The sequence below is a fragment of the Triturus cristatus genome, chromosome 3_2 (assembly GCF_964204655.1).
Source record: "Triturus cristatus chromosome 3_2, aTriCri1.1, whole genome shotgun sequence".
NCBI lineage: Eukaryota > Metazoa > Chordata > Amphibia > Caudata > Salamandridae > Triturus > Triturus cristatus.
Window position 1 is genome coordinate 260,590,922 of NC_140584.1, and position 17,478 is coordinate 260,608,399.

The following is a 17,478-nucleotide window of genomic DNA, read 5'->3' on the forward strand; positions in this document are numbered from 1 at the left end:
AAATGGTCATTTTTTAATGTTTAATGTTTTGACTGTAAATGTCCATTGCACGTGAATTATAACTTTTGGAACTAAAATAAGTGTGTTTTGAGTCATTTTCCTTCCCGAAATTGGTCAAAATAGAAGCTTTTGAGCAGGAAGAAAAGTCTGTAAAAATTGAAATTTTTGTCACTTTGAGGCTTTAAAAAGTGGTTATTCAACATGAGGCACAATCCAAAAGACATTTTGAATAATTTTTTCTACAGTCCCAAAAATAAATTTTCTGATGAAAAACGATGACCCCAGACCTGTCGAATTTTCTCCGGATGGTCAGAAAGGGTCATTTTTTAATGTTTAATGTTTTGACTGTAAATGTCCATTACACGTGAATTATCACTTTTGGAACTAAAGTAAGTGTTTGGAGTAATTTTCTTTCACGAAATTGTTCAAAATAGAAGCTTCTGAGTGAGAGGACAAGTTTATAAAAATGGCAATTTTTGTCACTGTGAGGCTTTAAAAAGTGGTTATTCAACATGAGGCATAATCCAATCGACATTTTGAATAATTTTTTCTACAGTATAAAAAAATCAATTTTCTGATGAAAAATGATGACCCCAGACCTGTCGAATTTTCTCCGGATGGTCAAAAATGGTCATTTTTTTATGTTTAATGTTTTGACTGTAAATGTTTATTGCACGTGAATTATAACTTTTGGAACTAAAAAAAAGTGTGTTTGGAGTCATTTTCCTGCCTGAAATTGGTCAAAATAGAAGCTTCTTAGTAGGAGGAAAAGTCTGTAAAAATAGAACTTTTTGTCACTGTCAGGCTTTAAAAAGTGGTTATTCAACATGAGGCACAATCCAAAAGACATTTTGAATAATTTTTTCTACAGTCCAAAAAATCAATTGTCTGATGAAAAACGATGTTCCCAGATCTGTCGAGTTTTCTCCAGATAGTCAGAAATGGTCATTTTTTAATGTTTAATGTTTTGACTGTAAATGTCCATTACACGTAAATTATCACTTTTGGAACTAAAATAAGTGTGTTTGGAGTCATTTTCTTGCCTGAAATTGGTCAAAATAGAAGCTTCTGAGTAGGAAGAAAAGTCTGTAAAAATGGCACTTTTGGTCACTATGAGGCTTCCAAAAGTGGTTATTCAACATAGGGCACAATCCAATTGACATTTTGAATAATTTTTTCTACGGTGCAAAAATCTATTTTTTTATGAAAATCTATGACCCCAGACCTGTCGAACTTTCTCCAGATGGTCAGAAATGGTCATTTTTTAATATTTAATCTTTTGACTGTAAATCACGATTGCATGTGAATGATCACTTTAATAACTAAAATAAGTGTGCTTAGAGTCATTTTCCTGCCCGAAATTGGTCAAAATAGAAGCTTCTGAGTAGGAGGAAAAGTCTGTAAAAATGGCAATTTTGGTCACTGTCAGGCTTTAAAAAGTGGTTATTCAACATGAGGCACAATCCAATTGAAATTTAAAATCATTTTTGCTACAGTCCAAAAAATCAATTTTCTGACGAAAATCGATGACCCCAGACCTGTCGAACTTTCTCCAGATGGTCAGAAATGGTCATTTTTTATGTTTAATGTTTTGACTGTAAATGTCCATTGCATGTGAATTATAACTTTTGGAACTAAAATAAGTGTGTTTGGAGTCATTTTCCTGCCCGAAATTGGTCAAAATAGAACCTTCTTAGTAGGAGGAAAAGTCTGTAAAAATGGTAATTTTTGTCACTGTCAGGCTTTAAAAAGTGGTTATTCAACATGAGGCACAATCCAAAAGACATTTTGAATGATTTTTTCTACAGTCCAAAAAACTCAATTTTCTGATGAAAAATGATGACCCCAGACCTGTCGAATTTTCTCCGGATGGTCAGAAATGGTAATTTTTTAATGTTGAATGTTTTGACTGTAAATGTCAAATTACACGTGAATTATCACTTTTGGAACTAAAATAAGTGTGTTTGGAGTCATTTTCTTGCCTGAAATCGGTAAAAATAGAAGCTTCTGAGTAGGAAGAAAAGTCTGTAAAAATGGCACTTTTGGTCACTGTGAGGCTTTAAAAAGTGGTTATCCAACATGAGGCACAATCCAATTGAAATTTTGAATCATTTTTGCTACAGTCCAAAAAATCAATTTTCTGACGAAAATCGATGACCCCAGACCTGTCGAACTTTCTCCAGATGGTCAGAAATGGTCATTTTTTAATGTTTAAACTCATGACTGTAATTGACCAGTGCATGTGAATTATCACTTTTGGAACTAAAATAAGTGTGTTTGGAGTCATTTTCCTGCCCGAAATTGGTCAAAATAGAAGCTTCTGAGTAGGAAGAAAAGTCTGTAAAAATGGCATTTTTGGTCACTGTGAGGCTTTAAAAAGAGGTTATTCAACATGAGGCACAATCCAATTGACATTTTGAATTATTTTTTCTGCAGTTGAAAACATCAGTTTTCTGATGAAAAACGATGAAATTGTCATTTTTTAATGTTTAATCTCTTGACTGTAATTGACCAGTGCATGTGAATTATCACTTTTGGAACTAAAATAAGTGTGTTTAGAGTCATTTTCTTGCCTGAAATTGGTCAAAATAGAAGCTTCTGAGTAGGAAGAAAAGTCTGTAAAAATGGCACTTTTGGTCACTGTGAGGCTTCCAAAAGTGGTTATTCAACATAGGGCACAATCCAGTCGACATTCTGAATAATTTTTTCTACGGTGCAAAAATCTATTTTTTTATGAAAAACTATGACCCCAGACCTATCGAACTTTCTCCAGATGGTCAGAAATGGTCATTTTTTAATATTTAATCTTTTGAGTGTAAATCACGATTGCATGTGAATGATCACTTTAAGAACTAAAATAAGTGTGTTTAGAGTCATTTTCCTGCCCGAAATTGGTCAAAATAGAAGCTTCTGAGTAGGAGGAAAAGTCTGTAAAAATGGCAATTTTGGTCACTGTCAGGCTTTAAAAAGTCGTTATTCAACACGAGGCACAATCCAAAAGACATTTTAAATAATTTTTTTTACAGTCCACAAAATCAATTTTCTTATGAAAAACGATGACCCCAGACCTGTCGAATTTTCTCCGAATGGTCAGAAATGGTCATTTTTTAATGTTTAATGTTTTGACTGTAAATGTCCATTGCACGTGAATTATAACTTTTGGAAATAAAATAAGTCTGCTTGAAGTCATTTTCCTTCCCGAAATTGGTCAAAATAGAAGCTTCTGAGCAGGAGGAAAAGTCTGTAAAAATGGTAATTTTTGTCACTTTGAGGCTTTAAAAAGTGGTTATTTAACATGAGGCACAATCCAAAAGACATTTTGAATAATTTTTTTCTACAGTCCAAAAAATCAATTTTCTGATGAAAAACGATGACCTCAGACCTGTCGAATTTTCGCCGGATGGTCAGAAATGGTCATTTTTTAATGTTTAATGTTTTGACTGTAAATGTCCATTACACGTGAATTATCACTTTTGGAACTAAAATAAGTGTTTGGAGTAATTTTCCTTCACGAAATTGTTCAAAATAGAAGCTTCTGAGTGAGAGGACAAGTTTATAAAAATGGCAATTTTTGTCACTGTGAGGCTTTAAAAAGTGGTTATTCAACATGAGGCACAATCCAATTGAAATTTTGAATCAGTTTTTTCTACAGTCCAAAAAATCAATTTTCTGATGAAGAAACGATGACCCCAGACCTGTCGAACTTTCTCCAGATGATCAGAAATGGTCATTTTTTATTGTTTAATCTCTTGACTGTAATTGACCAGTGCATGAGAATTATCACTTTTGGAACTAAAATAAGTGGGTTTGGAGTCATTTTCTTGCCTGAAATTGGTCAAAATAGAAGCTTCTGAGTAGGAAGAAAAGTCTGTAAAAATGGCACTTTTGGTCACTGTGAGGCTTCCAAAAGTGGTTATTCAACATAGGGCACAATCCAATTGACATTTTGAATACGTTTTTTCTACGGTGCAAAAATCTATTTTTTTATGAAAAACTATGACCACTGACCTGTCGAACTTTATCCAGATGGTCAGAAATTGTCATTTTTTTATATTTATTCTTTTACTGTAAATAACGTTTGCATGTGAATGATCACTTTTGGAACTAAAATAAGTGTGTTTAGAGTCATTTTCCTGCTCGAAATTGGTCAAAATAGAAGCTTCTGAGTAGGAGGAAAAGTTTGTAAAAATGGCAGTTTTGGTCACTGTGAGGATTTAAAAAGTGGTTATTCAACATGAGGCACAATCCAAATGACATTCTGAATACTTTTTTCTACAGTCTAAAAAATCAATTTTCTGATGAAAAACGATGACACCGGACCTGCCGAATTTTCTCCGGATGGTCAGAAATGGTCATTTTTTTCATGTTTAATGTTTTGACTGTAAATGTCCATTGCACGTGATTTATTACTTTTGGAACTAAAATAAGTGTGTTTGGAGTCATTTTCCTGCCTGAAATTGGTCAAAATAGAAGCTTCTGAGTAGGAGGAAAAGTTTGTAAAAATGGCAATTTTGGTCACTGTGAGGCTTTAAAAAGTCGTTATTTAATATGAGGCACAATCCAATTGATATTTTGAATACTTTTTTCTACAGTGTAAAAAATCCATTTTCTGATGAAAAACGATGACACCGGACCTGTCGAATTATCTCCGGATGGTCAGAAATGGTCATTTTTTTAATCTTTCATCTTTTGACTGTAACTGACTATTGCATGTGAATTATCACTTTTGGAACTATAATAAGGGTGTTTAGAGTCATCTTCCTGCCCGAAATTGGTCGAAATTGACGCTTCTGAGTAGGAGGACAAGTTTATAAAAATGGCAATTTTTGTCACTGTGAGGCTTCAAAAAGTGGTTATTCAACATGAGGCACAATCCAATTTAAATTTTGAATCATTTTTGCTACAGTCCAAAAAATCAATTTTCTGACGAAAATCGATGACCCCAGACCTGTCGAACTTTCTCCAGATGGTCAGAAATGGTCATTTTTTAATGTTTAATCTCATGACTGTAATTGACCAATGCATGTGAATTATCACTTTTGGAACTAAAATAAGTGTGTTTGGAGTCATTTTCCTGCCCGAAATTGGTCAAAATAGAAGCTTCTGAGTAGGAAGAAAAGTCTGTAAAAATGGCACTTTTGGTCACTGTGAGGCTTCCAAAAGTGGTTATTCAACATAGGGCGCAATCCAATTGACATTTTGAATAATTTTTTCTAAGGTGCAAAAATCTACTTTTTTTATGAAAAACTATGACCACTGACTTGTCGAACTTTCTCCAGATGGTCAGAAATGGTCATTTTTTTATATTTATTCTTTTGACTGTGAATCACGATTGCATGTGAATATCACTTTTGGAACTAAAATAAGTGTGTTTAGAGTCATTTTGCTGCCCGAAATTGGTCGAAATTGACGCTTCTGAGTAGGAGGACAAGTTTATAAAAATGGCAATTTTTGTCACTGTGAGGCTTCAAAAAGTGGTTATTCAACATGAGGCACAATCCAATTGACATTTTGAATTATTTTTTCTGCAGTCGAAAACATCAATTTTCTGATGAAATCGTCATTTTTTAATGTTTAATCTTTTGACTGTAAATGTCGATTGCATATGAATTATCACTTTTGGAACTAAAATAAGAGAGTTTGGAGTCATTTTCCTGCCCAAAATTGGTCAAAATAAAAGCTTCTTAGTAGGAGGAAAAATCTGTAAAAATTGAAATTTTTGTCACTGTCAGGCTTTAAAAAGTGGTTATTCAACACAAGGCACAATCCAAAAGACATTTTTAATAATTTTTTCTACAGTCCACAAAATCAATTTTCTTATGAAAAACGATGACCCCAGACCTGTCGAATTTTCTCCGAATGGTCAGAAATGGTCATTTTTTAATGTTTAATGTTTTGACTGTAAATGTCCATTGCACGTGAATTATAACTTTTGGAACTAAAATAAGTGTGTTTTGAGTCATTTTCCTTCCCGAAATTGGTCAAAATAGAAGCTTTTGAGCAGGAAGAAAAGTCTGTAAAAATTGTAATTTTTGTCACTTTGAGGCTTTAAAAAGTGGTTATTCAACATGAGGCACAATCCAATTTAAATTTTGAATCATTTTTGCTACAATCCAAAAAATCAATTTTCTGACGAAAATCGATGACCCCAGACCTGTCGACCTTTCTCCAGATGGTCAGAAATGGTCATTTTTTAATGTTTAATCTCATGACTGTAATTGACCAATGCATGTGAATTATCACTTTTGGAACTAAAATAAGTGTGTGTGGAGTCATTTTCCTGCCCGAAATTGGTCAAAATAGAAGCTTCTGAGTAGGAAGAAAAGTCTGTAAAAATGGCACTTTTGGTCACTGTGAGGCTTCCAAAAGTGGTTATTCAACATAGGGCGCAATCCAATAGACATTTTGAATAATTTTTTCTAAGGTGCAAATATCTACTTTTTTTATGAAAAACTATGACCACTGACTTGTCGAACTTTATCCAGATGGTCAGAAATGGTCATTTTTTTATATTTATTCTTTTGACTGTGAATCACGATTGCATGTGAATATCACTTTTGGAACTAAAATAAGAGAGTTTGGAGTCATTTTCCTGCCCAAAATTGGTCAAAATAAAAGCTTCTTAGTAGGAGGAAAAATCTGTAAAAATTGAAATTTTTGTCACTGTCAGGCTTTAAAAAGTGGTTATTCAACACGAGGCACAATCCAAAAGACATTTTGAATAATTTTTTCTACAGTCCACAAAATCAGCTTTCTTATGAAAAACGATGACCCCAGACCTGTCGAATTTTCTCCGAATGGTCAGAAATGGTCATTTTTTAATGTTTAATGTTTTGACTGTAAATGTCCATTGCACGTAAATTATAACTTTTGGAACTAAAATAAGTGTGTTTTGAGTCATTTTCCTTCCCGAAATTGGTCAAAATAGAAGCTTCTGAGCAGGAAGAAAAGTCTGTAAAAATTGTAATTTTTGTCACTTTGAGGCTTTAAAAAGTGGTTATTCAACATGAGGCACAATCCAAAAGACATTTTGAATAATTTTTTCTACAGTCCAAAAAATAAATTTTCTGATGAAAAACGATGACCTGTCGAATTTTCTCCGGATGGTCAGAAATGGTCATTTTTTAATGTTTAATGTTTTGACTGTAAATGTCCATGACACGTGAATTATCACTTTTGGAACTAAAGTAAGTGTTTGGAGTAATTTTCCTTCACGAAATTGTTCAAAATAGAAGCTTCTGAGTGAGAGGACAAGTTTATAAAAATGGCAATTTTTGTCACTGTGAGGCTTTAAAAAGTGGTTATTCAACATGAGGCATAATCCAATTGACATTTTGAATAATTTTTTCAACACTCCAAAAAAATCAATTTTCTGATGAAAAATGATGACCCCAGACCTGTCGAATTTTCTCCGGATGGTCAGAAATGGTCATTTTTTTATGTTTAATGTTTTGACAGTAAACGTTTATTGCACGTGAATTATAACTTTTGGAACTAAAAAAAAGTGTGTTTGGAGTCATTTTCCTGCCTGAAATTGGTCAAAATAGAAGCTTCTTAGTACGAGGAAAAGTCTGTAAAAATAGAAATTTTTGTCACTGTCAGGCTTTAAAAAGTGGTTATTCAACATGAGGCACAATCCAAAAGACATTTTGAATAATTTTTTCTACAGTCCAAAAAATCAATTGTCTGATGAAAAACGATGTTCCCAGATCTGTCGAGTTTTCTCCAGATAGTCAGAAATGGTCATTTTTTAATGTTTAATGTTTTGACTGTAAATGTCCATTACACGTAAATTATCACTTTTGGCACTAAAATAAGTGTGTTTGGAGTCATTTTCCTTCCCGAAATTGGTCAAAATAGTAGCTTCTGAGTGAGAGGACAAGTTTATAAAAATGGCAATTTTTGTCACTGTGAGGCTTTAAAAAGTGGTTATTCAACATGAGGCACAATCCAATTGAAATTTTGAATCAGTTTTTTCTACAGTCCAAAAAATCAATTTTCTGATGAAGAAACGATGACCCCAGACCTGTCGAACTTTCTCCAGATGATCAGAAATGGTCATTTTTTATTGTTTAATCTCTTGACTGTAATTGACCAGTGCATGAGAATTATCACTTTTGGAACTAAAATAAGTGGGTTTGGAGTCATTTTCTTGCCTGAAATTGGTCAAAATAGAAGCTTCTGAGTAGGAAGAAAAGTCTGTAAAAATGGCACTTTTGGTCACTGTGAGGCTTCCAAAAGTGGTTATTCAACATAGGGCACAATCCAATTGACATTTTGAATATGTTTTTTCTACGGTGCAAAAATCTATTTTTTTATGAAAAACTATGACCCCAGACCTGTCGAACTTTCTCCAGATGGTCAGAAATGGTAATTTTTTAATATTTAATCTTTTGACTGTAAATCACGATTGCATGTGAATGATCACTTTAAGAACTAAAATAAGTGTGTTTAGAGTCATTTTCCTGCCCGAAATTGGTCAAAATAGAAGCTTCTGAGTAGGAGGAAAAGTCTGTAAAAATGGCAATTTTGGTCACTGTGAGGCTTTTAAAAGTGGTTATTCAACATGAGGCACAATCCAATTGAAATTTTGAATCATTTTTGCTACAGTCCAAAAAATCAATTTTCTGACGAAAATCGATGACCCCAGACCTGTCGAACTTTCTCCAGATGGTCAGAAATGGTCATTTTTTAATGTTTAAACTCATGACTGTAATTGACCAGTGCACGTGAATTATCACTTTTGGAACTAAAATAAGTGTGTTTGGAGTCATTTTCTTGCCTAAAATTGGTCGAAATAGAAGCTTCTGCGTAGGAAGAAAAGTCTGTAAAAATGGCACTTTTGGTCACTGTGAGGCTTCGAAAAGTGGTTATTCAACATAGGGCACAATCCAATTGACATTTTGAATATTTTTTCTACTGTGAAAAAACTATTTTTTTATGAAAAACTATGACCCCAGACCTGTCGAACTTTCTCCAGATGGTCAGAAATGGTAATTTTTTAATATTTAATCTTTTGACTGTAAATCACGATTGCATGTGAATGATCACTTTAAGAACTAAAATAAGTGTGTTTAGAGTCATTTTCCTGCCCGAAATTGGTCAAAATAGAAGCTTCTGAGTAGGAGGAAAAGTCTGTAAAAATGGCAATTTTGGTCACTGTGAGGCTTTAAAAAGTGGTTATTCAACATGAGGCACAATCCAATTGAAATTTTGAATCATTTTTGCTACAGTCCAAAAAATCAATTTTCTGACGAAAATCGATGACCCCAGACCTGTCGAACTTTCTCCAGATGGTCAGAAATGGTCATTTTTTAATGTTTAAACTCATGACTGTAATTGACCAGTGCATGTGAATTATCACTTTTGGAACTAAAATAAGTGTGTTTGGAGTCATTTTCCTGCCCGAAATTGGTCAAAATAGAAGCTTCTGAGTAGGAAGAAAAGTCTGTAAAAATGGCACTTTTGGTCACTGTGAGGCTTTAAAAAGAGGTTATTCAACATGAGGCACAATCCAATTGACATTTTGCATTATTTTTTCTGCAGTTGAAAACATCAGTTTTCTAATGAAAAACGATGAAATCGTCATTTTTTAATGTTTAATCTCTTGACTGTAATTGACCAGTGCATGTGAATTATCACTTTTGGAACTAAAATAAGTGTATTTGGAGTCATTTTCTTGCCTGAAATTGGTCAAAATAGAAGCTTCTGAGTAGGAAGAAAAGTCTGTAAAAATGGCACTTTTGGTCACTGTGAGACTTCCAAAAGTGGTTATTCAACATAGGGCACAATCCAATCGACATTTTGAATAATTTTTTCTACGGTGCAAAAATCTATTTTTTTATGAAAAACTATGACCCCAGACCTATCGAACTTTCTCCAGATGGTCAGAAATGGTCATTTTTTAATATTTAATCTTTTGACTGTAAATCACGATTGCATGTGAATGATCACTTTAAGAACTAAAATAAGTGTGTTTAGAGTCATTTTCCTGCCCAAAATTGGTCAAAATAGAAGCTTCTGAGAAGGAGGAAAAGTCTGTAAAAATGGCAATTTTGGTCACTGTCAGGCTTTAAAAAGTGGTTATTCAACACGAGGCACAATCCAAAAGACATTTTGAATAAGTTTTTTTTACAGTCCACAAAATCAATTTTCTTATGAAAAACGATGACCCCAGACCTGTCGAATTTTCTCCGAATGGTCAGAAATGGTCATTTTTTAATGTTTAATGTTTTGACTGTAAATGTCCATTGCACATGAATTATAACTTTTGGAACTAAAATAAGTCTGCTTGAAGTCATTTTCCTTCCCGAAATTGGTCAGAATAGAAGCTTCTGAGCAGGAGGAAAAGTCTGTAAAAATGGTAATTTTTGTCACTTTGAGGCTTTAAAAAGTGGTTATTTAACATGAGGCACAATCCAAAAGACATTTTGAATAATTTTTTCTACAGTCCAAAAAATAAATTTTCTGATGAAAAACGATGACCTGTCGAATTTTCTCCGGATGGTCAGAAATGGTCATTTTTTAATGTTTAATGTTTTGACTGTAAATGTCCATGACACGTGAATTATCACTTTTGGAACTAAAGTAAGTGTTTGGAGTAATTTTCCTTCACGAAATTGTTCAAAATAGAAGCTTCTGAGTGAGAGGACAAGTTTATAAAAATGGCAATTTTTCTCACTGTGAGGCTTTAAAAAGTGGTTATTCAACATGAGGCACAATCCAATTGACACTTTGAATAATTTTTTCTACACTCCAAAAAAATCAATTTTCTGATGAAAAATGATGACCCCAGACCTGTCGAATTTTCTTCGGATGGTCAGAAATGGTAATTTTTTAATGTTTAATGTTTTGACTGTAAATGTCAATTGCACGTGAATTATAACTTTTGGAACTAAAAAAAGTGTGTTTGGAGTCATTTTCCTGCCCGAAATTGGTCAAAATAGAAGCTTCTTAGTAGGAGGAAAAGTCTGTAAAAATGGCACTTTTGGGTACTGTGAGGCTTCCAAAAGTGGTCATTCAACATAGGGCACAATCCAATTGACATTTTGAATAATTTTTTCTACGGTGCAAAAATCTATTTTTTTATGAAAAACTATGACCCCAGACCTGTCGAACTTTCTCCAGATGGTCAGAAATGGTCATTTTTTAATATTTAATCTTTTGACTGTAAATCACGATTGCATGTGAATGATCACTTTAAGAACTAAAATAAGTGTATTTAGAGTCATTTTCCTGCCCGAAATTGGTCAAAATAGAAGCTTCTGAGTAGGAGGAAAAGTCTGTAAAAATGGCAATTTTGGTCACTGTCAGGCTTTAAAAAGTGGTTATTCAACATGAGGCACAATCCAATTGAAATTTTAAATCATTTTTGCTACAGTCCAAAAAATCAATTTTCTGACGAAAATCGATGACCCCAGACCTGTCGAACTTTCTCCAGATGGTCAGAAATGGTCATTTTTTAATGTTTAATGTTTTGACTGTAAATGTCCATTACACGTGAATTATCACTTTTGGAACTAAAATAAGTATTTGGAGTAATTTTCCTTCACGAAATTGTTCAAAATAGAAGCTTCTGAGTGAGAGGACAAGTTTATAAAAATGGCAATTTTTGTCACTGTGAGGCTTTAAAAAGTGATTATTCAACATGAGGCACAATTCAGTTGACATTTTGAATAATTTTTTCTACACTCCAAAAAAATAAATTTTCTGATGAAAAATGATGACCCCAGACCTGTCGAATTTTCTCTAGATGGTCAGAAATGGTCATTTTTTAATGTTTAATGTTTTGACTGTAAATGTCCATTGCACGTGAATTATAACTTTTGGAACTAAAATAAGTGTGTTTGGAGTCATTTTCCTTCCCGAAATTGGTCAAAATAGAAGCTTCTGAGCAGGAAGAAAAGTCTGTAAAAATTGTAATTTTTTCACTTTGAGGCTTTAAAAAGTGGTTATTCAACATGAGGCATAATCCAAAAGACATTTTGAATAATTTTTTCTACAGTCCAAAAAATCAATTGTCTGATGAAAAACGATGATCCCAGACCTGTCGAATTTTCTCCAGATGGTCAGAAATGGTCATTTTTTAATGTTTAATGTTTTGACTGTAAATGTCCATTACACGTGAATTATCACTTTTTGGAACTAAAATAAGTGTGTTTGGAGTCATTTTCCTTCCCGAAATTGGTCAAAATAGAAGCTTCCGAGTGAGATGACAAGTTTATAAAAATGGCAATTTTTGTCACTGTGAGGCTTTAAAAAGTGGTTATTCAACATGAGGCACAATCCAATTGAAATTTTGAATCAGTTTTTTCTACCGTCCAAATAATCAATTTTCTGATGAAGAAACGATGACCCCAGACCTGTCAAACTTTCTCAAGATGGTCAGAAATGATCATTTTTTAATGATTAATCTCTTTACTGTAATTGGCCAGTGCATGTCTATTATCACTTTTGGAACTAAAATAGTGTGTTTGGAGTCATTTTCCTGCCTGAAATTGGTCAAAATAGAAGCTTCTGAGTAGGAAGAAAAGTCTGTAAAAATGGCAATTTTGGTCACTGTGAGGCTTCCAAAAGTGGTTATTCAACATAGGGCACAATCCAATTGACATTTTGAATAATTTTTTCTACGGTGCAAAAATCCATTTTTTTTTATGAAAAACTATGACCACTGACCTGTCGAACTTTATCCAGATGGTCAGAAATTGTCATTTTTTTATATTTATTCTTTTACTGTAAATAACGTTTGCATGTGAATGATCACTTTTGGAACTAAAATAAGTGTGTTTGGAGTCATTTTCCTGCTCGAAATTGGTCAAAATAGAAGCTTCTGAGTAGGAGGAAAAGTTTGTAAAAATGGCAGTTTTGGTCACTGTGAGGATTTAAAAAGTTGTTATTCAACATGAGGCACAATCCAAATGACATTCTGAATACTTTTTTCTACAGTCTAAAAAATCAATTTTCTGATGAAAAACAATGACACCGGACCTGCCGAATTATCTCCGGATGGTCACTTTTGGAACTATAATAAGGGTGTTTAGAGTCATCTTCCTGCCCGAAATTGGTCGAAATTGACGCTTCTGAGTAGGAGGACAAGTTTATAAAAATGGCAATTTTTGTCACTGTGAGGCTTCAAAAAGTGGTTATTCAACATGAGGCACAATCCAATTTAAATTTTGAATCATTTTTGCTACAGTCCAAAAAATCAATTTTCTGACGAAAATCGATGACCCCAGACCTGTCGAACTTTCTCCAGATGGTCAGAAATGGTCATTTTTTAATGTTTAATCTCATGACTGTAATTGACCAATGCATGTGAATTATCACTTTTGGAACTAAAATAAGTGTGTTTGGAGTCATTTTCCTGCCCGAAATTGGTCAAAATAGAAGCTTCTGAGTAGGAAGAAAAGTCTGTAAAAATGGCACTTTTGGTCACTGTGAGGCTTCCAAAAGTGGTTATTCAACATAGGGCGCAATCCAATTGACATTTTGAATAATTTTTTCTAAGGTGCAAAAATCTACTTTTTTTATGAAAAACTATGACCACTGACTTGTCGAACTTTCTCCAGATGGTCAGAAATGGTCATTTTTTTATATTTATTCTTTTGACTGTGAATCACGATTGCATGTGAATATCACTTTTGGAACTAAAATAAGTGTGTTTAGAGTCATTTTGCTGCCCGAAATTGGTCGAAATTGACGCTTCTGAGTAGGAGGACAAGTTTATAAAAATGGCAATTTTTGTCACTGTGAGGCTTCAAAAAGTGGTTATTCAACATGAGGCACAATCCAATTGACATTTTGAATTATTTTTTCTGCAGTCGAAAACATCAATGTTCTGATGAAAAACGATGAAATTGTCATTTTTTAATGTTTAATCTTTTGACTGTAAATGTCGATTGCACATGAATTATCACTTTTGGAACTAAAATAAGAGAGTTTGGAGTCATTTTCCTGCCCAAAATTGGTCAAAATAAAAGCTTCTTAGTAGGAGGAAAAATCTGTAAAAATTGAAATTTTTGTCACTGTCAGGCTTTAAAAAGTGGTTATTCAACACAAGGCACAATCCAAAAGACATTTTTAATAATTTTTTCTACAGTCCACAAAATCAATTTTCTTATGAAAAACGATGACCCCAGACCTGTCGAATTTTCTCCGAATGGTCAGAAATGGTCATTTTTTAATGTTTAATGTTTTGACTGTAAATGTCCATTGCACGTGAATTATAACTTTTGGAACTAAAATAAGTGTGTTTTGAGTCATTTTCCTTCCCGAAATTGGTCAAAATAGAAGCTTTTGAGCAGGAAGAAAAGTCTGTAAAAATTGTAATTTTTGTCACTTTGAGGCTTTAAAAAGTGGTTATTCAACATGAGGCACAATCCAAAAGACATTTTGAATAATTTTTTCTACAGTCCAAAAAATAAATTTTCTGATGAAAAACGATGACCCCAGACCTGTCGAATTTTCTCCGGATGGTCAGAAAGGGTCATTTTTTAATGTTTAATGTTTTGACTGTAAATGTCCATTACACGTGAATTATCACTTTTGGAACTAAAGTAAGTGTTTGGAGTAATTTTCCTTCACGAAATTGTTCAAAATAGAAGCTTCTGAGTGAGAGGACAAGTTTATAAAAATGGCAATTTTTGTCACTGTGAGGCTTTAAAAAGTGGTTATTCAACATGAGGCATAATCCAATCGACATTTTGAATAATTTTTTCTACACTATAAAAAAATCAATTTTCTGATGAAAAATGATGACCCCCGACCTGTCGAATTTTCTCCGGATGGTCAGAAATGGTCATTTTTTTATGTTTAATGTTTTGACTGTAAATGTTTATTGCACGTGAATTATAACTTTTGGAACTAAAAAAAAGTGTGTTTGGAGTCATTTTCCTGCCTGAAATTGGTCAAAATAGAAGCTTCTTAGTAGGAGGAAAAGTCTGTAAAAATAGAAATTTTTGTCACTGTCAGGCTTTAAAAAGTGGTTATTCAACATGAGGCACAATCCAAAAGACATTTTGAATAATTTTTTCTACAGTCCAAAAAATCAATTGTCTGATGAAAAACGATGTTCCCAGATCTGTCGAGTTTTCTCCAGATAGTCAGAAATGGTCATTTTTTAATGTTTAATGTTTTGACTGTAAATGTCCATTACACGTAAATTATCACTTTTGGAACTAAAATAAGTGTGTTTGGAGTCATTTTCCTTCCCGAAACTGGTCAAAATAGAAGCTTCTGAGTAGGAGGAAAAGTCTGTAAAAATAGACATTTTTGTCACTGTCAGGCTTTAAAAAGTGGTTATTCAACATGAGGCACAATCCAATTGAAATTTTGAATCAGTTTTTTCTACAGTCCAAAAAATCAATTTTCTGATGAAGAAACGATGACCCCAGACCTGTCGAACTTTATCCAGATGGTCAGAAATGGTCATTTTTTAATGTTTAAACTCATGACTGTAATTGACCAGTGCACGTGAATTATCACTTTTGGAACTAAAATAAGTGTGTTTGGAGTCATTTTCTTGCCTGAAATTGGTCGAAATAGAAGCTTCTGAATAGGAAGAAAAGTCTGTAAAAATGGCACTTTTGGTCACTGTGAGGCTTCCAAAAGTGGTTATTCAACATAGGGCACAATCCAATTGACATTTTGAATATTTTTTCTACGGTGAAAAAACTATTTTTTCATGAAAAACTATGACCCCAGACCTGTCGAACTTTCTCCAGATGGTCAGAAATGGTAATTTTTTAATATTTAATCTTTTGACTGTAAATCACGATTGCATGTGAATGATCACTTTAAGAACTAAAATAAGTGTGTTTAGAGTCATTTTCCTGCCCGAAATTGGTCAAAATAGAAGCTTCTGAGTAGGAAGAAAAGTCTGTAAAAATGGCAATTTTGGTCACTGTGAGGCTTTAAAAAGTGGTTATTCAACATGAGGCACAATCCAATTGAAATTTTGAATCATTTTTGCTACAGTCCAAAAAATCAATTTTCTGACGAAAATCGATGACCCCAGACCTGTCGAACTTTCTCCAGATGGTCAGAAATGGTCATTTTTTAATGTTTAAACTCATGACTGTAATTGACCAGTGCATGTGAATTATCACTTTTGGAACTAAAATAAGTGTGTTTGGAGTCATTTTGCTGCCCGAAATTGGTCAAAATAGAAGCTTCTGAGTAGGAAGAAAAGTCTGTAAAAATGGCACTTTTGGTCACTGTGAGGCTTTAAAAAGAGGTTATTCAACATGAGGCACAATCCAATTGACATTTTGAATTATTTTTTCTGCAGTTGAAAACATCAGTTTTCTGATGAAAAACGATGAAATTGTCATTTTTTAATGTTTAATCTTTTGACTGTAAATGTCCATTGCACGTGAATTATCACTTTTGGAACTAAAATAAGAGAGTTTGGAGTCATTTTCCTGCCCGAAATTGGTCAAAATAAAAGCTTCTTAGTAGGAGGAAAAATCTGTAAAAATTGAAATTTTTGTCACTGTCAGGCTTTAAAAAGTGGTTATTCAACACGAGGCACAATCCAAAAGACATTTTGAATAATTTTTTCTACAGTCCACAAAATCAATTTTCTTATGAAAAACGATGACCCCAGACCTGTCGAATTTTCTCCGAATGGTCAGAAATGGTCATTTTTTAATGTTTAATGTCTTGACTGTAAATGTCCATTGCACGTGAATTATAACTTTTGGAACTAAAATAAGTGTGTTTGAAGTCATTTTCCTTCCCGAAATTGGTCAAAATAGAAGCTTCTGAGCAAGAGGAAAAGTCTGTAAAAATGGTAATTTTTGTCACTTTGAGGCTTTAAAAAGTGGTTATTCAACATGAGGCACAATCCAAAAGACATTTTGAATAATTTTTTCTACAGTCCAAAAAATCAATTGTCTGATGAAAAACGATGTTCCCAGATCTGTCGAGTTTTCTCCAGATAGTCAGAAATGGTCATTTTTTAATGTTTAATGTTTTGACTGTAAATGTCCATTACACGTAAATTATCACTTTTGGAACTAAAATAAGTGTGTTTGGAGTCATTTTCCTTCCCGAAACTGGTCAAAATAGAAGCTTCTGAGTAGGAGGAAAAGTCTGTAAAAATAGAAATTTTTGTCACTGTCTGGCTTTAAAAAGTGGTTATTCAACATGAGGCACAAGCCAATTGAAATTTTGAATCAGTTTTTTCTACAGTCCAAAAAATCAATTTTCTGATGAAGAAACGATGACCCCAGACCTGTCGAACTTTATCCAGATGGTCAGAAATGGTCATTTTTTAATGTTTAAACTCATGACTGTAATTGACCAGTGCACGTGAATTATCACTTTTGGAACTAAAATAAGTGTGTTTGGAGTCATTTTCTTGCCTGAAATTGGTCGAAATAGAAGCTTCTGAATAGGAAGAAAAGTCTGTAAAAATGGCACTTTTGGTCACTGTGAGGCTTCCAAAAGTGGTTATTCAACATAGGGCACAATCCA